The sequence below is a fragment of the Micropterus salmoides genome, unplaced genomic scaffold (genome assembly GCF_014851395.1).
Source record: "Micropterus salmoides isolate LMB-PRFRI ecotype aquatic unplaced genomic scaffold, ASM1485139v1 Ms_hic_scaffold_13, whole genome shotgun sequence".
Classification (NCBI taxonomy): Eukaryota; Metazoa; Chordata; class Actinopteri; order Centrarchiformes; family Centrarchidae; genus Micropterus; species Micropterus salmoides.
Window position 1 is genome coordinate 6375907 of NW_024040374.1, and position 25510 is coordinate 6401416.

At 39.1% G+C, this 25510-nt stretch overlaps 1 pseudogene; it reads right to left on the reverse strand.

Moving 5' to 3' along the window:
- Positions 1-20011, reverse strand: part of LOC119900356 — a 123571-nt pseudogene extending 103560 nt beyond the window's left edge.
- Between the last annotated feature and the right edge of the window lie 5499 nt (positions 20012-25510).

A 25510-nucleotide genomic window follows, 5' to 3' on the forward strand; every position in this document is an offset into this window, starting at 1 on the left:
CAAACTTCCAACTTGGTGGGAACACTAAAATAAATAATTTCTAACAATAAAATTCGAACTCAAATGTCTATTACCTGAACGAGCAAACATAGCCTTAAGGGCTTGGAATCAAACTTCTGTTTCTGTTGCTTCCATGAAAATGGATGGAATAAACAATAAGGTTTATTTTTAGACTGTTACTGTTTGTCCTGTGCTGTTGAGGTGTTTGAGATAGTGACAGACACACTCAAACTAAAAGGGCTCAAAACATGGCAATCCACATACACTCAAACAAGTATACATTCTGTCGAGTCCCACATGTCCCACACACATCACAACAGAGCAGACCGTGGTGCAGAGTCAGCGGGAGTCTTCACAGTAAATTGCTAACTAGTTTGTGAACTACATTACTGGGAAGTTACTAAATAATTTTGGAAGAAAGCGTACAACCCAGTACCTCACCCCTCCGACTGCAGAGGCTAAAGTCAGACAAAATTTCTAACCAGCATTCCTTATGTTGAGTCCAGTATGCATAACGTTAAGTCAGTGCTGCAAAGCACTGCATGAAGTCAAACACACCTTATGTTACACAAGGGAGAGTCACGTGCGGTCTAGTGGTTCCTTATAAACAGTCTTTAGCGGTATTTAACCCTACCATGTTCACCATCTTAGTTTACCATGCTAGTGTGCTGAAATTCAACACATTCTCACTCCCAACTCGTCACATATTGACACTTGGTCAAGCCCCTTTGGCGTCATTTTTTAACACCCTGGGTACCCCTTTAGCGTCATTTTTAGACGTTTATGGCTCTGCAGTAGTGATGTGCGGATCGATCCTAAAGTATCGATATTTCTGATACCAACATTTCCTGCTCTAGGATCGATACTCATATAATAGGATTGATATCTAAACTCCATAATTTGGAGTGAGTGTGTGTTTTATCATAAGTATCTTACTGTCACCAGGATGGTCTAAGTATAGGCTACTCGGTTGATAGGAACTACTTTTCCTTCCGCCTGTCAAAGTCATGCTTGCGATACGGCTCTGTGACGGAGCTTCTTTGAAGTGAGCCGCTGCAGCCCTTCACATTTCCTGCGATTGAATACTGACTATGGCTGACTGTAAAAACAGTCATGTCTGGCTGTATTTTAGCTGTGAAGTTAATAATGTCGCTCTGTGTGATGTGTGTGCAAAGACAGTGAAATACTTTGGCAACACTGCAAACTCCGCTAAACATCTGAGATTAAGTCAAAATAATAGGATGATGTTATGAAACGGCAGTTCTGAGCAGGATATTTTTATTATAATTAAAGAACATGACAGTAAATGATGTCTTATCATTATGCAGCTATTATTTTGAATTGGTAAGGCTACAGCCTACTGCTTATTTCTCTCATAAATACAGAAACGGGAGGAGGGAGGTCACATTAAACTAGAGATAAAAATATGTAAAAAGTATTGGTATCGGTATCGGCAATACCAGCCTGGGTATAACTTGGTATTGGATCGTATAGGAGTTAAGTGGTATCGCACGTCACTACTCCTAGGTCAAGTTAGCAACGTTTAGCAACAACAAATGTGCAACGTCTGGTAAAGTTAGCAACAATAAATATGCGATGTCCAGTTAACTTTCAAAATAAAACACTAGAGTTTTAAAATCCCCATTTTGAAACGGCACGTTATTAAAGTTGTGAAACGTTGCAATTTAGTTAGGTTCAGGCACAAAAAGTACTTTGTTACTTTAGGCAACAAAAGTACTTGGTTAGGGTTAGGAAAAGATCATACTTTGGCTTAAAATAACTACATAGGTCAGTTAACATGTAAGTTAACTTACGTCCCTTGCGTAACTTACGCTATTTACGTAGGTCTGACTCGCGTAATTTCAATAAAAATAATTACACTTACCTCCTTACCCAGTTTTTTCTGTTAAATGTCATGTACCTGACTTAACCGTCAAAAACTGATGCTACAGGGATTCCCCCCTATGTGTTGAACTATGACACTATAGGGATCTCCAGTGCGTTTTTTGGTAATTAACACTAAACATGAAGTGCAGTTGAGACTGTCAGGAATTACTTTTGCAGGCATTGTAGTATAGGACAAATTGAAATGTTGACCTGATGATGCCACTATATTAAGGGATCAAAGTGTTTACAATTCATCTTCTGGGGACAATGAATTTCTGTACCAAATTTAGCAGGAAAACATTTAATTGTTTTCAAGATATTTCAATTAAAAACAAAAATGTTGACTGTGGCTGTAGACTCTAGACTTACTTCTAAGTAACTGTTACTCAAAATTGATAGTTTCCTCTGTGAAAACAGACCAAGTTATGTTCACTTTGTACTACAAGTCAGCTGTGACTGAGTCATAAGCAAATTAACTAAAGTTTGTGACTTTCTCTTAGGTGTCAAGGCAAGGCAAGTTTATTTGTATAGCACATTTCAACAATAAGGTAATTCAAAGTGCTTTACATAAAACATAAAAGCAACAGGGAAATATAAAAAAGTTTAAAAACAACATAGGGAAATTGAAAAAATACACATTCAAATATAATAAACGTTACAGTGCAGTGTACAATCAGGGTTAAAAGAGTTAAATGGAAAATAAAAACAGGCCGAGGGGTTGAGCAAATAATTGAGATAACAATTATTCTGAAAAGAGAATAAACAGAGAAGTACACTTAATCTACTCTGCCTAGCTAGTCTGTACTCGGGTCCATAGCAATCTTTGGGTCCACTGAAACTCCAAAAACCCTCAGACACTACAGAGAAACCTGGACATGTCTGTCCACAGGCCACTTTGATCCCACCTGCGTGTTTACCGGTGGACAGAGATTCCTGCAAATCACTCAGGCGCAAGATTTAAGACCACTTCCTTCACTCTGTTCAATCTCACTCTCATTATCTTTTCACTCAATTACCTACTCATTTCTCACCGTGTAAATATTTAATTAAAAGCAATGGTAAAAAGCTAAAAACAAAGAAAAAGAAAACAGGACAGTAACAGTTACAGTGCAGTGTAAGTTATCAATCTCTAGTTAAAGGCAGTGGTAAAAAGAAAAATCTTAAATATTTAATTAAAAGCAATGGTAAAAAGAAAAGTCTTCAGTCTTAATTTAAAAGAACTGACAGTTTCAGCAGACCTGTTATCTGGGTTTGTTCCAGATATACGGAGCATAATAACTAAACGCTGCTTCTCTCGTCTGAGGACAGAAAGCAAACCTGCCCCAGACGACCTGAGAGGTCTGGATGGTTCGTAACGAAGCAGAAGATCAGAAATGTATTTTGGCCCTAAACCATTTAGTGCTTTATAACCTAACAGCAGGATTTTGAAATCAATTCTTTGACATACAGGAAGCCAATGTAAAGACCTCAGAACTGGAGTGATGTGATCCACCTTTTTGGTCTTGGTGAGGACTCGACCAGCAGCGCTCTGAATCAGCTGCAGCTGTCTGATGGATTTGGAGCCAGTAAGGACACTGTTACAGTAGTCGAGTCGACTGAAGATAAATGCATGGATAAGTTTTTCCAGGTCTTGCTGAGACATAAGTCCTTTAATCTGTGATATATTCTTCAGGTGATAGTAGGCTGACTTTGTAATTGTCTTAATGTGGCTCCTCAAATTCAGTCCATGACTACACCAAGATTTCTGGCTTGATTTGTGGTTCTTAACATTACAGATTGAAGTCGAGCGCTGACTTTCAATCGTTCCTCCCTGGCTCCAAAAACAATAACTTCAGTTTTATTTGTTCAATTGAAGAAAATTCTGGCACATCCAACCATTGACCTGTTCAATACAGTTACTCAGCGCTTGTATGGGATCACAGTCCCCTGGTGATATTGTCATGTAAATCTGTGTGTCATGTGCATAATTATGTTAACATCTTTTGTTGTTTTTCATAATCTGAGCCAGTGGAAGCATGTAAATGTTAAACAAAAGAGGCCTCAGAATGGAGCCTTGGGGAACTCCACATGTCATTTTTGTCAGCTCAGATGTGTGATTACCTATAGACACAAAGTAGTCCCTGTCCTTTAAGTAGGATTCAAACCATTTTAGTACTGTGCCAGAAAGTCCAACCCAGTTTTCAAGTCTGTCTAGTAATATGTTGTGGTCAATCGTGTCGAATGCAGCACTGAGATCCAATAATACTAAGACTGAAATTCTGCCACTGTCAGTGTTTCAATGGATGTCATTGAAGACCTTAACAAGAGCCGTCTCAGTGCTGTGGTGTGGTCGAAAACCTGACTGGAAGACATCCAAACAGTTATTTAGTGTCAAGAAAGCACTAAACTGTTGAAAAACAGCCTTTTCAATGATTTAACTTAAAAATGGGAGATTTGATATAGGCCTATAATTGCTCATTAGTGACCTGTTTAGATTAGATAGACTGCCTTTCAGGGCCTGTGGGAAAAAACCTGAGAGGAGAGACATGTTGACAATTTGTAGTAAATCTGAGGCCATGCATTTAGACACATTTTTAAAAAAACCTGTTGGCAGAATATCAAGGCAACATGAAGAGGATTTCAGATGTTGTATTATGTCCTCCAGGTTTTTATGGTTAATAGAATCAAATTGTCTCATGCTATATGAATTGTTTTTAAGTGGACACAGGGACAAGACATATCCTGTTACTGACATGGAGGCACTGATTGCTTGTCTAATTGTTTGAATTTAGTCTGTGAAGAAGGTGGCAAATTCGTAGCAGGCCCTGGTGGATAGAAGTTCAGAGGCTACAGACACAGGAGGGTTGGTTAGCCTGTCGACAGTAGCAAACAGGGCACATGCATTATTAGTGCTTTTGGTGATGATGTCAGAGAAGAAGGACCGCCTTGCATTTCTCAGTTCTAAATTACAAATGCGAAGTCTCTCTTTATAGACGTCATAATGGAGATTCGTTTTCCGCCACCTGTATTCAGCTTTTCGACACTCTCTTTTTTCAGTTCTAACCAGCGTGGCATTTTGCCATGGAGATCTTCTCTTACCAGAGACCACCTTTACCTTGGCTGGCGCAATGGCATCAATAACATTTGTAATTTTAAAACTGAAATTATCTACAAGCTCATTGACTGAGACCCGTGAGAGGGCGGGTGTCGAGGAGAAAGCCTCAATAAATTTTTCACTAGTGTTTTCAGTGATATGCCTTTTTGTGATTACCTCTGTTTGTACATTTGTGTGCACGCAGAAAGCACTCTCAAAGAAAACCAAAGAAAACACAGGAATGATCAGAGAGAGCAACATCAGTCACGACAACCTTGGAAATGTCCAGACCCTTGGAGATGACTAAGCAAGTGTGCCCCACACAGTTCTTTAGTCCCTCTGTCCTGGGGGTTGTCAACATGGATGTTAAAATCACCAACAATAACTACACAGTCAAAGTCAATACAGATTATAGACAGCAGTTCACCAAAGTCATCAAAAAGTTTGCACAGTATTTAGGGGGCCTGTAGATATTTAGAAAAATAGCTCGAGAAGAGGAATTCAGCTGAAGAGCCAAATATTCAAAAGAAGCAAAATTCCCATAAGACATCTTTTTGTATTGGAGGGAGTCATTAAACAAAATGGCAACTCCACCTCCTCTCTTATGCACTCTAGCTTCACTCATAAAACTGAAGTTGGGAGGGGTAGACTTGATAAGGACAGCTGCACTGTTATCTTGGTCCAACCAAGTTTCAGTTAAAAACATGAAATTAACATTGTGAGTGATTATAAAATCATTGATTAAAAATGTTTTCCTGCCAAAAACCTAACGTTTAACAAAGCTAAATTTAGTGTGTTAAAAACATTATCAGGCCCACTTTTTTCGACAGGCTGCGGCTGATGAGGAATTAATAGAGTGCTTCCTGTTTCTTAACACATTCACCAAGCTTTTTCTGTTACCTATCAAGACAGGGATGGAGAAGACTACCAGAACACTGGGCCCCGGCTTGTCCTGGGAAGAGTCATGAGTGCTATTTTCCTTGAAGCCTGGACCCAGCACATATCAGACAGAGCTTACTGGGCTTTTTCGCCATTGTGGACCGGGAAGGTGGTTGTTTTTGTTTTTTTGTGACACATGTGTCAAACCTGGAGGACTTAAAAACAGGGGTGGAGGTGGACGGTGAGGGGGATTTAGGGTAGAGAAAATGGGAGTGGAGTGAGGGAAGGTGCGGGGAGTAAATTTGGTCCCAGCTCTAACCAGGTCTTCCATGTGATCAGTGAAGTCCAACAGGGGGGAGAGGGGAGAAAGGGTGTCTGGAGATAAGGGTGACCTAGATGAGGATTCGGGGGGTAAAGATGGTGAATCTTCACTGTTGTGTTATGTCTTCTTCTTGTTTAGATTCCTCTTGTCTCTTGTCCTTGGCAGAGGGAACAGATGAGTGACGCAGAAAGTAAAACAGGTTGGAGCTGAACAATTTTACTCCTAACTTGTTAAGGCGAAGTCCATCTGCCTTAAAAAGATGTCTGTGGTCCCACAGAAAGTAAAAGTTTTCGATGAAATGCACTGAATGGACAGTACATGCCGTTGAGAGCCACGTGTTCATTGCCATCAATCTGCTGAATCTCTCAGCTCCTCTTCGGACTGGCGGTACAGGGCCACTGATAGACACCTCAGCATTCAAAGAGTGTTCAACAGATTATTAAAGTCCTCTTTCAACTCTTCGGACAGTTGCTTCGCAACATCATTGGCCCCGATGTGCAGTATGATGTTTTTCACAGTAGGATGTTCAGTCACGATATGCAGGATTCTTTCTGCCAAGTCAGACACCGTATCCTTTTGGTGTTCTTACTGCATATGCTTCTTACATCGCTTACAGCAGAGTCACCCACAATCAGAGTTTGAGGCCCAGTCGTTAGCTTTCCCTGCAGCCTTTTACTTTCTGATTTACTCTCAGTCCTTACCCTTCTGTGTGAGGACGGGAGGTTATCCAGGTCATCAGACGGAGATCCGGGGTCCTGCAATAGCGGTGAAAATCTGTTCTGCTGTTGCACACTTGGTTGTTGGGGAGGTTTGTTGCTAACTCTCCCTTTCGCAAAGCATCTGCACTGTAAGAAAGCAGGAAGCGGTCACCTAAAAGTATTTTGTTGAATCATCCATAATCATCACTATTTTGTGGCTGTGTAAGTCAAACTATTAATTTCCTGGTAAAAGTTTGGCTGAGATTGATGTGAATCCTGTGCCTGCTTTGGCTGCAGACTGGAGCCTGAGAAGTCTGACAGCTTAACTGAGACACTCTGCTGCCGGGCTGACTGCTAACAATGTGATGCCCTGTGGGGTCATGATTGGGTGTGGTCTCTCTCTCTCTGTCTCTCTCTTGTGGCTCAAGAGCTGATTGTGATAACTGAAAGCAACAGGGCCCAGTGTCTTTGAGTGTAGGCTATTTGTAACCTGTTGTCTCATTTTGCAGGAGGCTGCTGTCGAGGCCAGGTCAGACCTCCCTGCGGGCCGGCTCCCTGGTTTCCCCTTTAGTTTGGTTTTCTTTGGTTGGACTATTGCTTTGTGGTATTTATCTTGTTTTTGCATATTAACACCTTCACACATCCATTCATGCAACCATCATCCTGCACAGACAGTACTATAACCATAGACTAACTACATACCTCATACTTTAAGTATGTTAATTCGAAATAACTATTAATTTGGTTTATTTTTGTTAAATAAACATATTTTAACCGTTTACCGTGGTGTGTCTCCCTTTTGTTGTGCCTTAACTGTCAAAAATTCATGCTACAGGGCTTCCCCCCAATGTGTTGAACTATGACACTATAGGGATCTCCAGTACGTTGGTTCTCGTTGAGTCTATATGTGACGAGTCGGGGCCCCCCTCCAGTGTATTTTGACATTTCTATGATATTTCATATTTCCTTACAATGTTCTTTACCAACATAGTTTGCCAAATATTTTTGACAAATAGCTTAATTTGGTGCTCAAAGTTGCAAAAGTTGCTTGGTTGTTAAAACAGGGTTGTGACGTATGACTATAGTAATTCCATAAGTCATACGACATTCTCCAAACTTGTGCAGGCGCACTGTCATGCCTCGTTAAAAAACTGTCATGCTGTCACGCCTCGTTAAGTCAGAGCATCAAACCGATAAAAATCGCTGTGAGCTAGCTAACCAATTTATCATGTAATTTACTTAGAACTTACAGTAGGTATGTTCATTATGTCATGTGTCATGTTGGAGGACAGATGACAGAAAACACGTTGCACTTTCACCTGCCACTATATACAGTCTGCAAGATGCATTTTACTGAGGGCCGTTTTACCAATGCATCGCCGGAGGCTATGGTATCAGTCTTACATACAGTTCAACAGAGTAATAGACCTCCCCCCTGCTGTAAAGTAAGTGCACCATAAAATGTAGCGGAGTTAGCGTGTGCAGTACGTGACAGGACCATCGACTGTATGATTGATAACAGCTGATATGCGCACATTAGTTTCTATCATGGGTAAGTAATGGCTACTCCTGCCAGACAGTAAAGTGTACTAAACTTTACAGTATAGTGATGTTAACACAGCATATTGTTAGTGAACACTCCAGCCAGTCAGCCAGCCAGTCGGTGGTAATTGATTACGTCCAACTATTAACAACACCCCCATTCTCTGTTTGAGAAAGAACGTTCACCAAAAACGGCAGTTAAAACTGGCTGGAGGGGGGCTTTAAATATGAAGCGCAGTTGTACCACGTTCACCATCTTAGTTTACCATGCTAGTGTGCTGAAATTCAACACATTCTCACTCCCAACTCGTCACATATTGACACTTGGTCAAGCCCCTTTGGCGACATTTTTAATGCCCTGGGTACCCCTTTAGCGTCATTTTTAGACGTTTATGGCTCTGCAGTAGTGATGTGCGGATTGATCCTAAAGTATTGATATTTTTTATACCAACATTTCCTGCTCTAGGATCGATACTCATATAATAGGATTGATATCTAAACTCCATAATTTGGAGTGAGTGTGTGTTTTATCATAAGTATCTTACTGTCACCAGGATGGTCTAAGTATAGGCTACTCGGTTGATAGGAACTACTTTTCCTTCCGCCTGTCAAAGTCATGCTTGCGCTACGGCTCTGTGACGGAGCTTCTTTGAAGTGAGCCGCTGCAGCCCTTCACATTTCCTGCGATTGAATACTGACTATCGCTGACTGTAAAAACAGTCATGTCTGGCTGTATTTTAGCTGTGAAGTTTATAATGTTGTTCTGTGTGATGTGTGTGCAAAGACAGTGAAATACTTTAGCAACACTGCAAACTTCGCTAAACATCTGAGATTAAGTCAAAATAATAGGATGATGTTATGAAACGGCAGTTCTGAGCAGGATATTTTTATTATAATTAAAGAACATGACAGTAAATGATGTCTTATCATTATGCAGCTATTATTTTGAATTGGTAAGGCTACAGCCTACTGCTTATTTTTCTCATAAATACAGAAACAGGAGGAGGGAGGTCACATTAAACTAGAGATAAAATATGTAAAAAGTATTGGTATCGGTATCGGCAATACCAGCCTGGGTATAACTTGGTATTGGATCGTATAGGAGTTAAGTGGTATCGCACGTCACTACTCCTAGGTCAAGTTAGCAACGTTTAGCAACAACAAATGTGCAACGTCTGGTAAAGTTAGCAACAATAAACAATAAATATGCGATGTCCAGTTAACTTTCAAAATAAAACACTAGAGTTTTAAAATCGGTTCAGGCACAAAAAGTACTTCGTTACTTTAGGCAACAGAAGTACTTGGTTAGGGTTAGGAAAAGATCATGCTTTGGCTTAAAATAACTACATAGGTCAGTTCACACGTAAGTTAACTTACGTCCCTTGCGTAACTTACGCTATTTACGTAGGTCTGACTCGCGTAAATTCAATAAAAATAATTAATGTTGACTTTCTGTTTCATACGGGATATGAACCTCGGTCTCCTGGTTCGATGTCCAGGTTCTGGCCCTCCATCCACCCCACTTACCTCCTTACCCAGTTTTTTCTGTTAAATGTCATGTACCTGACTCAACCGTCAAAAACTGATGCTACAGGGCCCCTATGTGTTGAACTATGACACTATAGGGATCTCCAGTGCGTTGGGTCTTGACCATGAGTCTATACGTGACGAGTCGGGGAGTGAGAATGGGTTGTGAAATTTGGTAATTAACACTAAACATGAAGCGCAGTTGAGACTGTCAGGAATTACTTTTGCAGGCATTGTAGTATTGGACAAATTGAGATGTTGACCTGATGATGGCACTATATTAAGGGATCATTCATTCATTGTCCCCAGAAGATGAATTGTAAACACAATTCATCTTCTGGGGACAATGAACTTCCGTACCAAATTTAGCAGGAAAACATTTAATTGTTTTCAAGATATTTCAATTAAAAACAAAAATGTTGACTGTGGCTGTAGACTCTAGACTTGCTTCTAAGTAACTGTTACTCAAAATTGATAGTTTCCTCTGTGAAAACAGACCAAATTATGTTCACTTTGTACTACAAGTCAGCTGTGACTGACAGCCCATTCATAAGCAAATTAACTAAAGTTTGTGACTTTCTGTTAGGTGTTACCTAAAAGTATTTTGTTGAATCATCCATAATCATCACTATTTTGTGGCTGTGCAAGTCAAACTATTAATTTCCTGGTAAAAGTTTGGCTGAGATTGATGTGAATCCTGTGCCTGCTTTGGCTGCAGACTGGAGCCTGACAGTCTGACAGCTTAACTGAGACGCTCTGCTGCCGGGCTGACTGCTAACAATGAGAGAAATACCTGTTTCTCATTTCCAGCCCTTCATCTGTCTGTTGGTGACACACCAGGCAGTAATTCTGCTGACTCTCACCATCTAAGACCTCCTGAGTTAGAAAATGACATTACATTTATAGTACACTTAGATAAACTGTTTTCTGCAACATAAATACCTACTTTTTCTCTGGGAAATGGTATGAAAACAATGCTGTAATTTCCTCCGTGCTAACTACATTAATATATGGCTCCATTGGGGGCAAACCTAATCAGCAGAATTAAATGATCAAAAGAAAATTGCACAGCAACAAGGCAGCAATTAAAACATTTATCTGGAGTCTGAGGTTTAACCCTCATCACATTAGCACACATGCTGAGTGCTGAGACAAGCAACAAATACATGAACGCAAAAACAATAGTAATGAGAAAGAGGATTCAAAATCACTCACAATGAAATATGTCAGTCTTATGCAGATTTGGGAGGATTGCTGCAGGTTACATCACTTCTACTAATGGACCCAGGGCGAGATTTGCAGAGTCTCTGATGAGCATTCATTAATGGAAATATTTGCATTTCAAAATAGGGATAGTAAATTGAATGGCACACTTTTCTTTGCAGACATTCTCATTGAAAGGACATTAAGTCACTTTGTTAAAAAAAATTCTACAAATCATCATCAATTATGCTCTTCTTTCTTTCTTTTTGCCTCTAGCACCTAGAGTTGGTTTCCCCTGTGGGTGTAGTAGAACCGAAAGATTTTTTTGAATAATCAAGCAAAGCACTGCCTTCTTTTCTGAAAGACAAAAAACATTTGTGCATGACTGAAACCTTGAGCTACATACATTTTGTGGGACAGTGTGGGGAAATTTCAACAAATTCTCAAAATTAAACAAACAAAACAACAATGCTGTAGAATGACAAATAGAATGACATCCTTTCTCTGTGTTTTCCAAAACTGATACAAATCACCGTTGAAGTACCGGGTTAAAGTGATAAAGTATAAATATATTTTGGACACTGTGGTTTAGGCACATGAACTGACTTGGTTAGGGTTAGGGAAAGAACATGGTTTGGGTTAAACAACTGCTAAACTACTTTAGCAGTTTGTGGAACCTTTGTCATCGCGGTAAAAATAACAACTTCTTGGTTAGGTTGGGGAACAACTGCACTCAAAGAAACCAATTTTGACTATTGTTTGTTATTTTGATTTTTTGTTGACCCATGCATCTACCCCGACAACCTCCCTCTGCATAGTTTGTGGCTTTACAACAAAGTCACAGTACTTCACCTTTACTATGAAGTGACAAAAGTCAGAATCCCTACAACTGCTAGAGGGGTTTGTCACTTAAACGTAAACACATGTTGTTTTGTAGCTCTTCCTGAAACAACTGGTGCTGTCATGTTGCTTGGGAGGACAGTCTCCTAAATTATTGAGCAAATAGTTGTTGTAGACTGTAATTAAGATGCTGCATGAATATTTTGAGTGATTATCTTCAAATACAAAATAACTTTTTCCTGATCTCCTGCTACATTTTAAAAATGTAATATTCATTGTGGTTACAACAAAGGATGTATACATGAATGAATAATTGCAAACTTGCACTTCTGATTTGTGAGCAAGGATGGATTTGCCTTTATTGAGATGCTGCAACTGAAAAACAAAGCTCCCCAAGGTCTCTTCACCAACTCTCAAATCTTAAAGGTCCAGTGTGTAATATTTCTGAGGATCTAGTTACAGAAATGCAATGTAAGATCCATAACTATGCTTTCAGTGGTGTACATAATGAACCGTTATGTTTTTATTACCTTAGAATGAGCCATTTCTATCTATATACTCCACAGGTCCTCTTACATGGATGTCGCAATGTTGCGCTGCCATGTTTCTACAGTAGCTGAAAACAGACAAACTGCTCTACAGAGAGCATTTCCTCACTACGTTCTTCTTCTTGTGGAATTCTGGCAGTGTAAACGCTCATCACTACGTTGAATGAAAGAAGAAGAAGAAGTAATAATATACAGCAGGGGTAGGCAAATATGTTTTGCATCAGAGCAAATTTTTTTTTATCCATTAGATGGTGGGTGAGAACATAAGACATAATATTTAAACTGCATTTTACAGTGTTTGGTTAGTCCAAGACTCTCACCAAAGGATGCATTTTTGATCCCACGTCGGGAGAATTTGTTTTTCCCTCTTCAACAAATTGATTATGAAGCGACTGTTTCACATGCTCTCAGTAAAACAGCTGCAGTGCCTGTGTTCCAGTGTTTGATCCGCATCCATCAACCTACGGACGCTTATTTTCATTTCCCCAGTATCTCCAGGAAGAGGAAATTTAGAGTGGTCACATTTTCTGACGGCTTTTTTAGAGGTGTGTCAAGCAGGCTACAGACTCTTTTTAATGTCATTCAGAATTTTTCAAAGTAAAAGCTCTCAATTCCACTCGAAATAAAGCATTGCTTCAAAAAACATTCTTGTGCTTTTATTTTGCAGGTAAAACCACTAAAGAGGAAGTGATTATGTGAGTACCTGTTGCTGTCATGACTGAGATCTATTTCAGCACTGCTATCAAAGGATTATTTATTTATTTATGTATTATCTATCAAAGCACCAACCATTGGTTGGTTATAATAACATAACTAGACTTAAACTGTCTGATTGCGTCCATAGTTGCCCAGACTAAAATGTTTTCCAGAGAAAATGGGATGATGACTGCAGCTATAGAAATAAGATTCAGACGTTTTAACTTGATGGTGTCTGGTTTGGGCTGAGCATAAGTCCAGTGTCAATAAGGTCAGAATAAAATCCATCGATGAATAAGAGTCCTGATGGTTATAATTACGATTTATTTCAAGAGGCACTTACATGGCCCTCTTCCACTCCTCAAGCCAACAAACATAAAGGCTGTCATTAAATTGGAAAGGGAGAAGGTCAAAGCAGAAGGTTAGGTAACTATTAGCTGTATTTATAAGTAATCTAATGTTAATTTGCTTTTTAATTGGTTTAGAAGGCAGTAACAATGAGGGAGGATGGTGAGACGTGATAGTGTATATTGGAAAAGCAGGTTGGCCTTCAGTAATACATTACTATACATACAGGCATAACTGCCATTAACCTTCTTTCCAATAAAGCGTCTCAATAGATATTCTGTAAGAAAGAAAAAATCACAAAAAACAAACAAGGAGCAAAAAAAATTGGACTGCGGGTTTCAGCATGAGTAAAACGTTTGACGAACATTACATGCGCACAACATTAATATGTGAATATTGGAAAATGTTCTGCATTCTACTTATTGGTTTATTATTGGTTTACTCTAACATTTAAAGCTGAGCGAAATCAGATCAATATGTGGACACCAACCTTGTTATTGTAATATATAAGTCACACTATTTCTATCCTGACAGGCTATTTAACATGCAACACTGAAAAGATGAAAAACAAATGGAAAAACACGTTACAGTAATGTCACCCCACTTGCGGAAAAGCAAGAGTGTTTTACAGAAGAACAGGACTTTATTACTGAAACTTGAGTTGCTGTGCAGCGCAGAGCTGCAGCTGTGTGAAGGTGAGATGAGGGGAGTCAGGCCAATGAATCTGACATCACACTCTCACACACACACAAGAAAAAAAAAAGAAAACCCACTGATGGGTGAAATGAGAGAAGGAGTTGGGAGTGTCATTGCATGGCTTAAAGATGGAGGGCAACTACAATGAATGTCCATGCAGTGCAGTGAACCAAACTTCTCCACTTCTTCTCTTTTCTTGTACACTCATTTTTCTTCTACTAGCTCCTGCTGTTGTTCCTCTTTTTCTCTTCATCTCCCCATCACACTAATAGAAAAAGAGTATCTTTAAATTATCTATCTGTTTTATCTAAATTATTGAGTAGTTTAAAGCTACTATAATCAATATTTTTATATTAATAATGTCAAAGAAGTTGCTCAAATTGATGATCCCCCAGAGAGTTATCATCCAATTGTGCAGTTCCCCTCAGCTCTACAGAGCATTTAAGCATCTTTTAGCTCATTCTTTTGGTTTTATGGCCTGCAATTTAACTATTTTGGTTCTGTCTCAAGTCTCTCATAGTGTCGTTTCTAGATGCTGGAGGCAGAAGTTACACAAATTTTTTGATTTGACAAATTACTAAATGCTGACACATTTTGTTCTATACTATAGTGCGTTGATCATTGCTATGCACGAAGCCTCTAGGTCTTCCCTGGCTCAATATAGTTCAAAGCAGTGATGTTAATATATAATATTATAATTAAAACTTCTTCGTCAAGATGAGTTTTTCTGAAGGTTAAGACTTCCAATGTGGCCTTCAGAATAAAAGCGGGAAATTGTGTTATTTGGTAGGAAATGTATACTTTTTGTGTTATGAGATTGAAAGTTCATTCTAAGTCTTGGACCTTTAGCAGTTCTCACAGCAAGTTCCACTTCAGTAGCTGTTCTGGAACTTTTCATCATATCACAAGATCTTCATCAGCAGATCAAGTTTGACCAATTTCTACTTCCACTGAATCTTTGTGTTACATAATGAACAGACAGACTGTCATAAAGAGGGGATGACTTTACAGTATATAAACATGCCACTCATCATTAATACAGTGTGTTTTTGATAATAGCTGATGCGCACAGTTTCTACTTTCCTCCTGCTTTAGAGTGACAGTGAACAGTGACCTCAGCAGAATGTGGCTGATTCTTGGACCGATAACAAGTCATCTGATATAATGACAGGGCCATTTGATGCATGGGTCTGTTTTTAAGGAGGCAGACATACACTGGGGAACTGGCCTTGGGCAAACACAAAATCCCACAGGTCACAAAGGCAGATGGATGGACTGCAGTTCTCTGTCACTTTTATCGCTTAACTACTTGTCCCTGGATTAATAAATCTAGATTCATGACTGGCAGCTCCTGGCTCACACTACGAGCCACTGCCACCTTTATGTAACCTTGACTTAATCAGAACCTCTTCATGACTCCACTTTTACTAAACACATTTTCATAAATCACACTAAAGAAGAAATGTAACGGCTATTTATCCTCCACAACTTTGCTCTTTCCTCATGGCAGTTCTCTGAGACTCCACCGTCTCATGAAGCATTAAGGACAGCAGGGTTTTACAGAGAAAATGTCTCACACATTCACAAAATTGATTTTATTCAGAGGTTTATGTTCTCTCAGAGCAAACCACCAGCTCATTGAAAAGTAATAAATTCTGACGAGACAGGGCTGTTCACACGTGAAGCAGGGAGCTGGGCCTAAATTTAAATAAATTCCCAGCATATTTTTTTTACCAACTCTCTGTCTGGCTGAGGACTGGAGGAGATGACTTTCCGGCAGACAGAGAAAATAACATCACCTTAATTTATTTCTGCTGAGTCGTGATTTTGGGGAAGTAACCTCTTTAAATGTGATTGTGGCACCTCAATAATATATTATTTAATTTTAATTCAGTTAGAAACTCCTGGAGCTTATTAGCTCCTGTGTTTCAGCAGCTTTTCTGCTCATGTTCAAAACTTTCTGCACATCTGTGTTCTCTGACATGTCCAGAAAAAAGCCATAATATTACCAGACTAACGTGATTATTTAATGAGAAGTCTATGTGCGCTTTACTCTGCGGTGCATTACGTTATTGATCAACTGGTAGTAACGTTATCCCCTTCAGACTGACGCAGTTTGGGACTAAAAGTGAAACCAAAAGTAACTGAAACACTTGATCAGGCAGAAATCTCACCACAAATCCACACATGTGAACTTCAGCGGATCATAAAGTTCTCACAGTTCCAAACAGAGCAAGGTTGCGCCTCAGTTTTTAGATGTTTATGTTGCAAAACTCTACCAGTTAGTTACCACTCGTCACAGCTGTCTGGACCCACAGGTTCAGTTGATTATCAGGGCGTATTCCGATTTGCATCAACTGGGAAGAGTTGATAAGCTCTGTGATCTTATCAGTTTTAAGTAATTAATTAATGTTTGGCTTGACAGTTAAAAATGTCAATTGTGATAGTCTCGCGAGACAGCTTTTTAGCTGATGAGAAATATTGTCTAATTTAATCTTGGGAGATTTAACGTAATAACCTAATAAATAATCAAACACATCTACCAAATCCACAGTCTCACCTATCTAAGTAGTCTTAAAGTTACTCTCCTGCTTCCACTGGTGTTATGATCTAAATGAAGACAAAAATGTGTTAGAAAAAATGCAAAAGAAATGTGTTTCTTTTGCAAAATGAAATAATACAAAGTAGGAGATTACGTGGACATGTGAGGCAAATTTCCCCTTGGGGACTTTAAAGTTGAAGATAAAGTTAAACATGAAGGGAGGAAGAAGGTACTTACAAAAAACTGCTACAAAACCACCATAAAAGAGGTCAAACTGAATGGCTGGGCATATGAAGCATGGCTCCAACACTGGGCTGGGCTATCTCCAACCAACAGTCCTTTTAACCATAAAGGGAATTTTTCTCTAACCATGTTTTCAAATCTTAATCACAGAGGTTACAGATCACAAAAAAACCCATTCCAATTAAACATTTTTGGGAGTATTTTGAAAGGCACTGACAAACAACATATTTCAACATTTAGGTATGAAGATCTGTATTTTCTCACATGAAACTGTCCATTCATCTTTGCTTTTGATACTCTCTGTAAAACGCATACTGCATTGAGATAAACTCAGCTTAAACCGGAACAACTGTGTGTGGTTTTGTACTTCTAGGTTTTAGTGTTGGGGGTAGAGTTAGGTTCAGGTGAAGTTGGGGTAAGGACTCAGGGGGACAAAGACGACACAATAGAGAATGAATGGATGCAGGGAAGGACCCATAGAGAATTTCTATGTACAGGGTCTAGAATTTTGTGCTAAAACCCTGGCTGGGATTAAGCATGTAATTGTGATGGTGCTTGTCAGATGGTTAAACAGCATCTAAAAAGAGAAAATTTCAAACCCTGCTTACTCTCTCACCTCCACATACCGACACAATCACTGCATGAAGTAGGCATGAATGCTGGATAGTACAAATATATGTGAGTGTGTGTCAGAGAGAGAGAGTATAATGAATGTGATATTGACAGAAACCTCCTGTCCTCCATGTACAAAACAAGATGAATGATGATGATGATGTTCTTTACTGAGCTGAAACCTTTTTATTGGTTAGGGGGCATGATCTGGACAGAAGAAAGGTCATTAAGGCTCTGACTGATGTACAGTATGCTGTAGAGCAAAATATATGAAGCACAGTAGAGTGATACAGTAAAAATTCAGGTTTTGTGATTTGTCTCTCAGTCTTGAGCTTCATGCACAGAGGAAACTGTTGTGTCTGAGCCTTCAGAGAAAATGTGTCTGTTTCATCTGGATGTGGGTTCTTTTCATTCCATAGTATTAATACCCCTTTTTATTTTACAGCCTTTGTCTTCCCAAACAATCAATATGGTTGAGAAACCGCAATGCCAATTAATGCTTCCATCTCCCATCTCTATCCTCCACACCCACTACCATCATCTCTCCATCGTTCCATTCAAACAGTTGATTAACAATGTGTGTGTGAAAACATTCTGATCCATCAGGCTTTTTAGTGATTTCTATGTTGATCTGCCTACTGGGATGACACAAAAAAAGGCTGCGCTTATTTACAGCACCAGTCCAAGGGAGTACAGTATAATTATTGTGGGGAGGAAGGGTATTCAGATTTTACTGAGCCACTACTTCAAAAGTGTAGCTACTGGAACTATTCATTAAACATCCTGTGAGGAAAACAACAGCTCATATGCACTTAAGTGGGGAATAATCTATTTATCTATCTATCTATCTATCTATCTATCTATCTATCTATCTATCTATCTATCTTTACACTGCAGGGTAAATTCTTTCCTTCCTCAAAATCACTTCTCTCATACAGCTATTATCTGAGCAACTTTTTCAGTGACTTCCTTTGCTGAAACCATCCCTTTAACCAAGAACCTACTTTTTAGGATTTTTTTTTTTCTGAAACCTTTTACAACAGGAGCTGAAGCGCCAGCAGCTGCATCCTCCTGATGTGCAGCTCTCTCACATCTCCACGGACAGACCACAGTCTCTCCCACTGTCTCTTTCTCTCATGAGAAAACATCAAATGCTGGAAAAGCTAAAATAAGAACAGAACTTGTGGGATTCGCTGTCTCTTAAAACTTGACAGCCGTAAATCCCCAGAGGATGTGCGCTCCCTTTCAACAACAAGCCCCCGCGGTGGTCGGATCAGACCCAGCCAACTGTTTAATTCACTAAAATTCACAGAAGAAACTTGATGAGCTACAGTAGCTACTTTTTCTCAAACTGGAGAAACAGGTTGACTCGCAGCTGTTGCCTTAACTTTTTTTTTAGAGAGATAAAAGTGAGAGCTGTTACAAAATGAATGATAGCAAAAGTTAAGGCAGATTCCATTATTTTATGAATAGGCCTAATAGGCTGGAAACAATTAGTCAATCAATCAGTAGTTGAACTGTTTTGATTATCGTTTAAGTACTTCAAGCAAAATTTCTACAGCTTGCTGCTTTTCTCTGCTTTATATGATTGGGAACAGACTATCCTTTGAGTTTTGGACTGCTCCCCCGACAAAACAGGGCATTTGAAGGCGTCATCTTGGACAATTTTTTTTCACATTTCCCCCATTTTTTAGACCAGCCTATCGATTCACAAAATAGCTTAATTGGCAGAAGAATCAATAATGCAAATAATCTCTAACTGCAGCCCTATTTGGCTTTAGATTCTCTTGATTAATCATTAAATATATTTAAACATATTTCACTTTGTGGTTTATTCTAGCTTTATGAAAGTATCATGTTTGATCAATTTAATGAAGAAGAAAGTTGTTTCTTTCTTAATTAAATGATTTATCATTAGCCTACTTAGACAATTAAAAGTCTCACCAATGGCCATATCTGTCGACAGATAACAAGCTAAATATTGTTAGCCTATACCCTTACATTTGACATGCAGTACAATAATAAACCCTGGGGGTCCCTTTTAACAGCCCGCTCTCCATCCCAGAAAGCGCACAGAGCCGCTTACCTTCTCCACCTGTCCCACACCAGCCGAGCAGGAACGAGGCGAGCAGCGCAGTAATTCCAGCGAGTCTTTTACTCCCCAAAGACATGTTGAAAGGACTGGATTCTGCAGAGTATAATCCCGCCTGTCGGAGGGGAGACAGTCCGTCCTTCCTCCTTCTCCTCCTCCTGCTCTTCTCCTCTCCTCTCTGCTTCTCTTATCTGCTCTCCTCCAGCTCCGCTCCGGTGCGCTGCGCTGCAGTAGCCTTGCTGCCACTGTGTGGAGGGGCCGTCCGGTACCCAGTGGGGAGGAGGATGCTCTCACACCGCCTGTCCTCCGTCAAGTGATGGAGGGAAAAGAATGAGCTAGGAGAAGAGGAGCGAGAGCTTTAACAGACTGTTGCAGGTCCAAGTTGGGCGCACCACCTCCCTCACCGAGATCCTCAAGAAGCTCAGTGTTCCTGGAGGGAGTCCCAAGACGGCGCAGGGAAAGCATGTGGCTGTTTTTTTTTTTTTATGTTTAACTCTTAATGCAGGTGTGAGCTATAGGTCTTAATCGTTTGAAAGCAACCTATTTCTCACTTGCCTTTGCATGGGTCCAGGGATGCAGAGGATAAACTCATGGACAGATTATGAGACAATATAGGCTATACACCTGGAGACACACATTAGGTCCTCCACCTCTCCTTAGTAAAGACAAGACACCCAAGTCTGCAGTTTTCTGAGCAAACTATGCAGTCATTTTGTGTCTTGTGGTTGTTTTTGCATCTCTTTGTGGTCATTTTAAGTCTCTTTCAGAGACATTTGTTGAATCCCAGTGGCTCTTAAACCCATTAGCAATCTCTCCATAGATAAGCTCTAACAACTAAATAACAACTAAATTTTTATCCAGCTTTTCAAACTAACATGATTCTGAGACATCCAATTAAACTATTCTAGGATGTGCAAGTGAGCATCGGATAAGTCCACCTTTGAAGATCCCCCAGAAATGTTTTAAGACGTCTGCTTTATTATTTATTTTTTATTTATTTATTATTATTTATTTGTGTTTTATGTGGTTTCTCCACAAAAAACGAACTAAATACTAAATAACTTAATAAATTAACATAATAAAATAACATCTACTCCTTCGTTCTCACTGAAGAATCCAGAATTTGTGTTTTCTTTAACTGGACACAAAATGTCTCCTACTTCACTGAGAAGTCCACTTTCACAGTGTTTCCACATCACCTCCATTCCATATCACATTCCACATCATATGTAAGATTTATTTAGATGTACAGAGAAATGTTCCTCCATCAGCACATGACTCTTTTTAACTGAATCGAGATTGTATGAGCCACTCACTAAAGAGAGTCTTGATTTCATGTCACCCAGAGCTCCCCACTGGCCCTATAGCACCCATAGAGCATGTACATCAGAGACTTGAAATGAGTGATTTAGTGACTGTTGTGAAAAAATAAACAATCCACCGCTGGATTGGAGGTAGACTTAAAATATGTCACTGCCTCACTGGTTGAGACGCAGTTTATTAAATTAGGACACAACAAAGTGGTGCTGTGAGTTCCCAAGTGTCTTCTCTTTCATAACTTATTTTAGCAGGATACTATGTGTCTGTGCGTTAATGTTAAACTTCAATGATTCATTTTCACAAAATAGGGGCACATGAGAAGTCCAGATGCCCCTCTGGATCAGTCATCATTTTGACAGTGTTTAATCACTTTTCTTTGATATTTGTAATATTTGGTTGGAAAACTGTGGGTACTTTCTTTGCATACAAACATATGCATTTGAACATTTCTTACATTTCATCTAATTTAATTCTAAATTAACAGAGCTAAAAAAATTTCATGCCATTTCTAAGTCCTCACCTAAAGATCTGATTAATGTTATTTGGTGCAAACTTACCGCTAAGTGTGAAGTGTGATGTGGAAACTACACTGTGAAAGTGGAGTCAGTGAAGTAGGAAACAACTCCTGCAAACCTAAAAGGTTATTCCATTGGACTGCTCTCAGAAAAATATTTGAGGACCTTATGTGAGTCTTCAACATTTTTTCACATCCATCTGAGGAGGTTACTGTATGTTCCATGGCCTCTGGTACACTGCAGCAAATAAAAGCCCTCCACACATCAAACAAAACTCTCCAACATTCATTTTTGGTTCAAATAAAGTTCTAGATGTTTTGTGTGGACCAAGTGGAATAATCAAGAAATATTTGTGTTGTTAAAACACACAAACCTCATTTATTGTGATTTTTTCTTTTGAAAACTAGACTGAATACATATTAGTCTCTATAAGAGGTTAGCAGTACAAGTACACTGTATTTCCTCCCTTTAAAGGTCATGTTCACGTTGAAGAGCAGATTTCCCCCAAAATAGGGATTATGTTGTCCCCAGCTTTTCTATTATTCCTACAATTTTCTGCCTTTATAGAAAATTCAGAGTGAAGACAGATGAGAAAGCTGATTGAAGAACACAGAGTGAAGGCTGGATTTGACCCAGAGACCTCACAGCTGCAATGCACCTCAGACAGATAAAGACACCCTTTTGACAAGCGAGGGAACTGTCACCTCCGAGCCCCTCTCACACTCAGTCCACACCACAGTCTGAATATTTAGTAAGACCTCAAATTAATGAGTATTCATGTCTGACACACCTCATCAGTCATTTTGAAGTCATATTAGGATGTTTGGCAGTACATACATAAAAGTTTTAATAATTATCTATATACTTCTTCAACAGATATGCAGTGAGTGAGGACTTGAATTTAAAAATAAGATGTCCATCAATCAATCAATCAAATCTACATTCATCTCTCTGGGTCACATATAGGCCAGCACAAAGACATTGTAAACAAATGTCAATCATCCACATATACCCCTGGAAACACAAAGCCAAATATACCACTGACCTTCACACTGGAAGAAACAGCAGTGGGGCTTCTGTTGTTCCCTGTGAAGGTCATCTGTGGGAGCGGCAGTAGTTTAGCGTTGGTTGTGTTCACCCACACAACCTTTGATCTTTGCTCTCAACTGCATGCTGTTTTTTTTATCAAGGTCATGTGCTGCAGGTTGCCACCATAGTCTCTATTTAGAGGGGCACAATACAAAATAAATGTATACAGTATCTCACCTCAAGGATTGTGGGGGGACCAACCAGGTTGTGGTGAGTAGTTTATGGTCAGTGATGTTGATCTTGCTAACAATAAAAGGTGTACTATAGTTCTTATTTGTGTATTTTCAGTATAAACTCAGTAACCAGCAGCTACATCTTACCCATCCGCTTCAGGTGAGGTAGTATACAGAACCAAAAGTCAAAGCTGACTTATTCACAGATTTAATTTACATAATGTCATACATGACTTATGTCAACCCAATGTACTTCTTTGAACCCAAACCATTATCTTTTCCTAAACCTTACCACCAAAACCAATATAATTTCTTATACCTAACAAATTAGTTTTTGGTGCCTAAACCTAACCACATTGTGACTATTTTACAACACACTGTGTGAAGCCCTTTATCACCGTTTTTTAACGCTAAAAGTAGGTGTAAAAGTAAAGAGGTGTTTGGAGTGACTGATGGGTCAGAAACCGGACTTTCATCCAAGAGACCGGTGTTTGTTTCTTGTGTGAAACAAAAAGTCAACACTGACAGTTTTTGTTGTATAATGTTACTTAACTTACATAACTTAAGTCACATCAGTAACATATTTATTTTAACCTTAACAATGATGTTTTCCTAAACGTAACCAAGTTGTTGCCATTAAAAGAGGAGGAACAGGCAGTTTTCGTGTTGGAGGCATGTGAGAACTGAGACAAACGAGAGGGAAAGGGGTTAGACGAGCTTTTATATGTGTGTGCAGGTGATTGGATTAGGAAGGCACAGGTGGAGGAATTGAATGACATGCAGGTGGGAGTGAGAAAGAGAGGCGTGGTCCTGTTCCTGAACTAGTTATATAACTTCATTAGTTTTTATTTTGAAAGTATAAGCTGATATTGTGTGATATTTATTATTATTAACTTGACCGCAAAGCCCTACATATGCAAAAACGGGGTACCCAGGGCATTAAAAAGCAATGCCAAGAGGTCTTGACCAAGTGTCCATATGTGATAAATTGGGAGTGAGAATGTGTTGCAGTATCAGAATTTGCTTAGGTGCTGGAGCTATAGACTATCAAACTCATCTACACACTCAAACTCTGGGAATTCATAAAGGCAAGTACAGGTAGCAAGTGAATACAGCAGTACAAAACATTGACTTAAAACACTTGCGTCAATCAGTTGAACTTGTGTGGTTAAACGTCAAGTGAATTGTAGTCCTGGGTATGATAGAATACATTTCATGGTTTTCATTGAGCCCAGATTTGTTTTCAGTCCTATTAACAACCCTTGTGTACAGATATTTAGATTATCTTTTTTGCATTTTTAAGGGAAAAAATGAGGAATTTGATTAATATCTAAATGGTTGTAATCCTGATTTTAAATTCTTGAGCATGGCCTGCTAGAGTATCCTTTCTTTAAGTGGACCGAGTTGAATAATGCGAGCATTATAACCACACTACACAAGAAAGAAACAGATCACAATACTTAAAAACTTCATAGATGAAACAACACTTCTTAGAAAGGGGTTGTTCCACTCAATGTGAGGCTTACCATATTGTAGGTATATTACTGTAAGCATTTTAACAATTCACCTTTCATTTTCTGGTGTCAGTGTCGCTATGGCACTGTGTATTAACACAAAAAACATTTGACTGGATTGGATTGGACAGTGAGTGATAGGTACCATTTTGAAGGATCAAACACATCTTTAAAATGGTGTTATCATCATTTTGAAGTATTAGGGAGTCCATCACAGTCTAATCTCACCTAAAAATAACCATGGTGTGGAGAAAGTAAAAGATTTACATAGTATTTGCACATGCATGAACATACATGGGCAAAGAGGCTTATTTTGGCATAAATCCACTCTGCAAGGCCCATTTCTTGCTCTACTGTACCCCACAAATGAACACTAACAAGACCTTAGCTGTGAGCTAGAATGAGCAGCACGGCGCCTGGTTCATTTCCCCACTGATACAGTGTACTGCCAACAATGATGAAGCTGCTGCATGATCATTCAACAAAGCATGCAGGTAAGGAATGATAGCTGGCGGCGGAAATGAGAGAAGCCACATGTTCATATGCTATAAAGTAGGGATGGTGAAGAATGTTATGTGCTTTTCCATCCGCCTTATTTTATTCAGTTCAATTTCTGCCTAAAAACAACAGATGGAAAGGCTGAAAAAAAACTTGAAATGTAAAAAAAAATTTTACACTTGATTGGTGTAGTGATAAAAGAAAAGTACAGAAATGTGAAATTAAAGCAGACACGCATGACTGGCACTTATTTACCGGTAATTACATAACTTTGTTGCACCCTCTTCTTCTGCAAAGATTTAATGGTGCCTGACGGAAGAATTAGCACCAACTATATATCTCGATACGCTCAAATTCCAATATTCACACAACTGTAGTGGATAGAATCGCAAATTCAGGTAAATTTGTGCAGTGTAAGGAAGTCATACAGCTCTTTGCCCATTATGGCAGTTTTGTGCACTCATGCAATTAACAATTATTATATTAACAATTATTCTTTTTGATTGGTGGAACAAATAATCAATCAATTAGGCACCAATCAGGACCATAACAACATAGTACTGCCTTTTTACAACATCACTACAGGAGGGTGACAAGATTTTCAGCTGTTTCGTTTTCACATATTTATCCTTTTGTTTGAGATCTTATTCTTG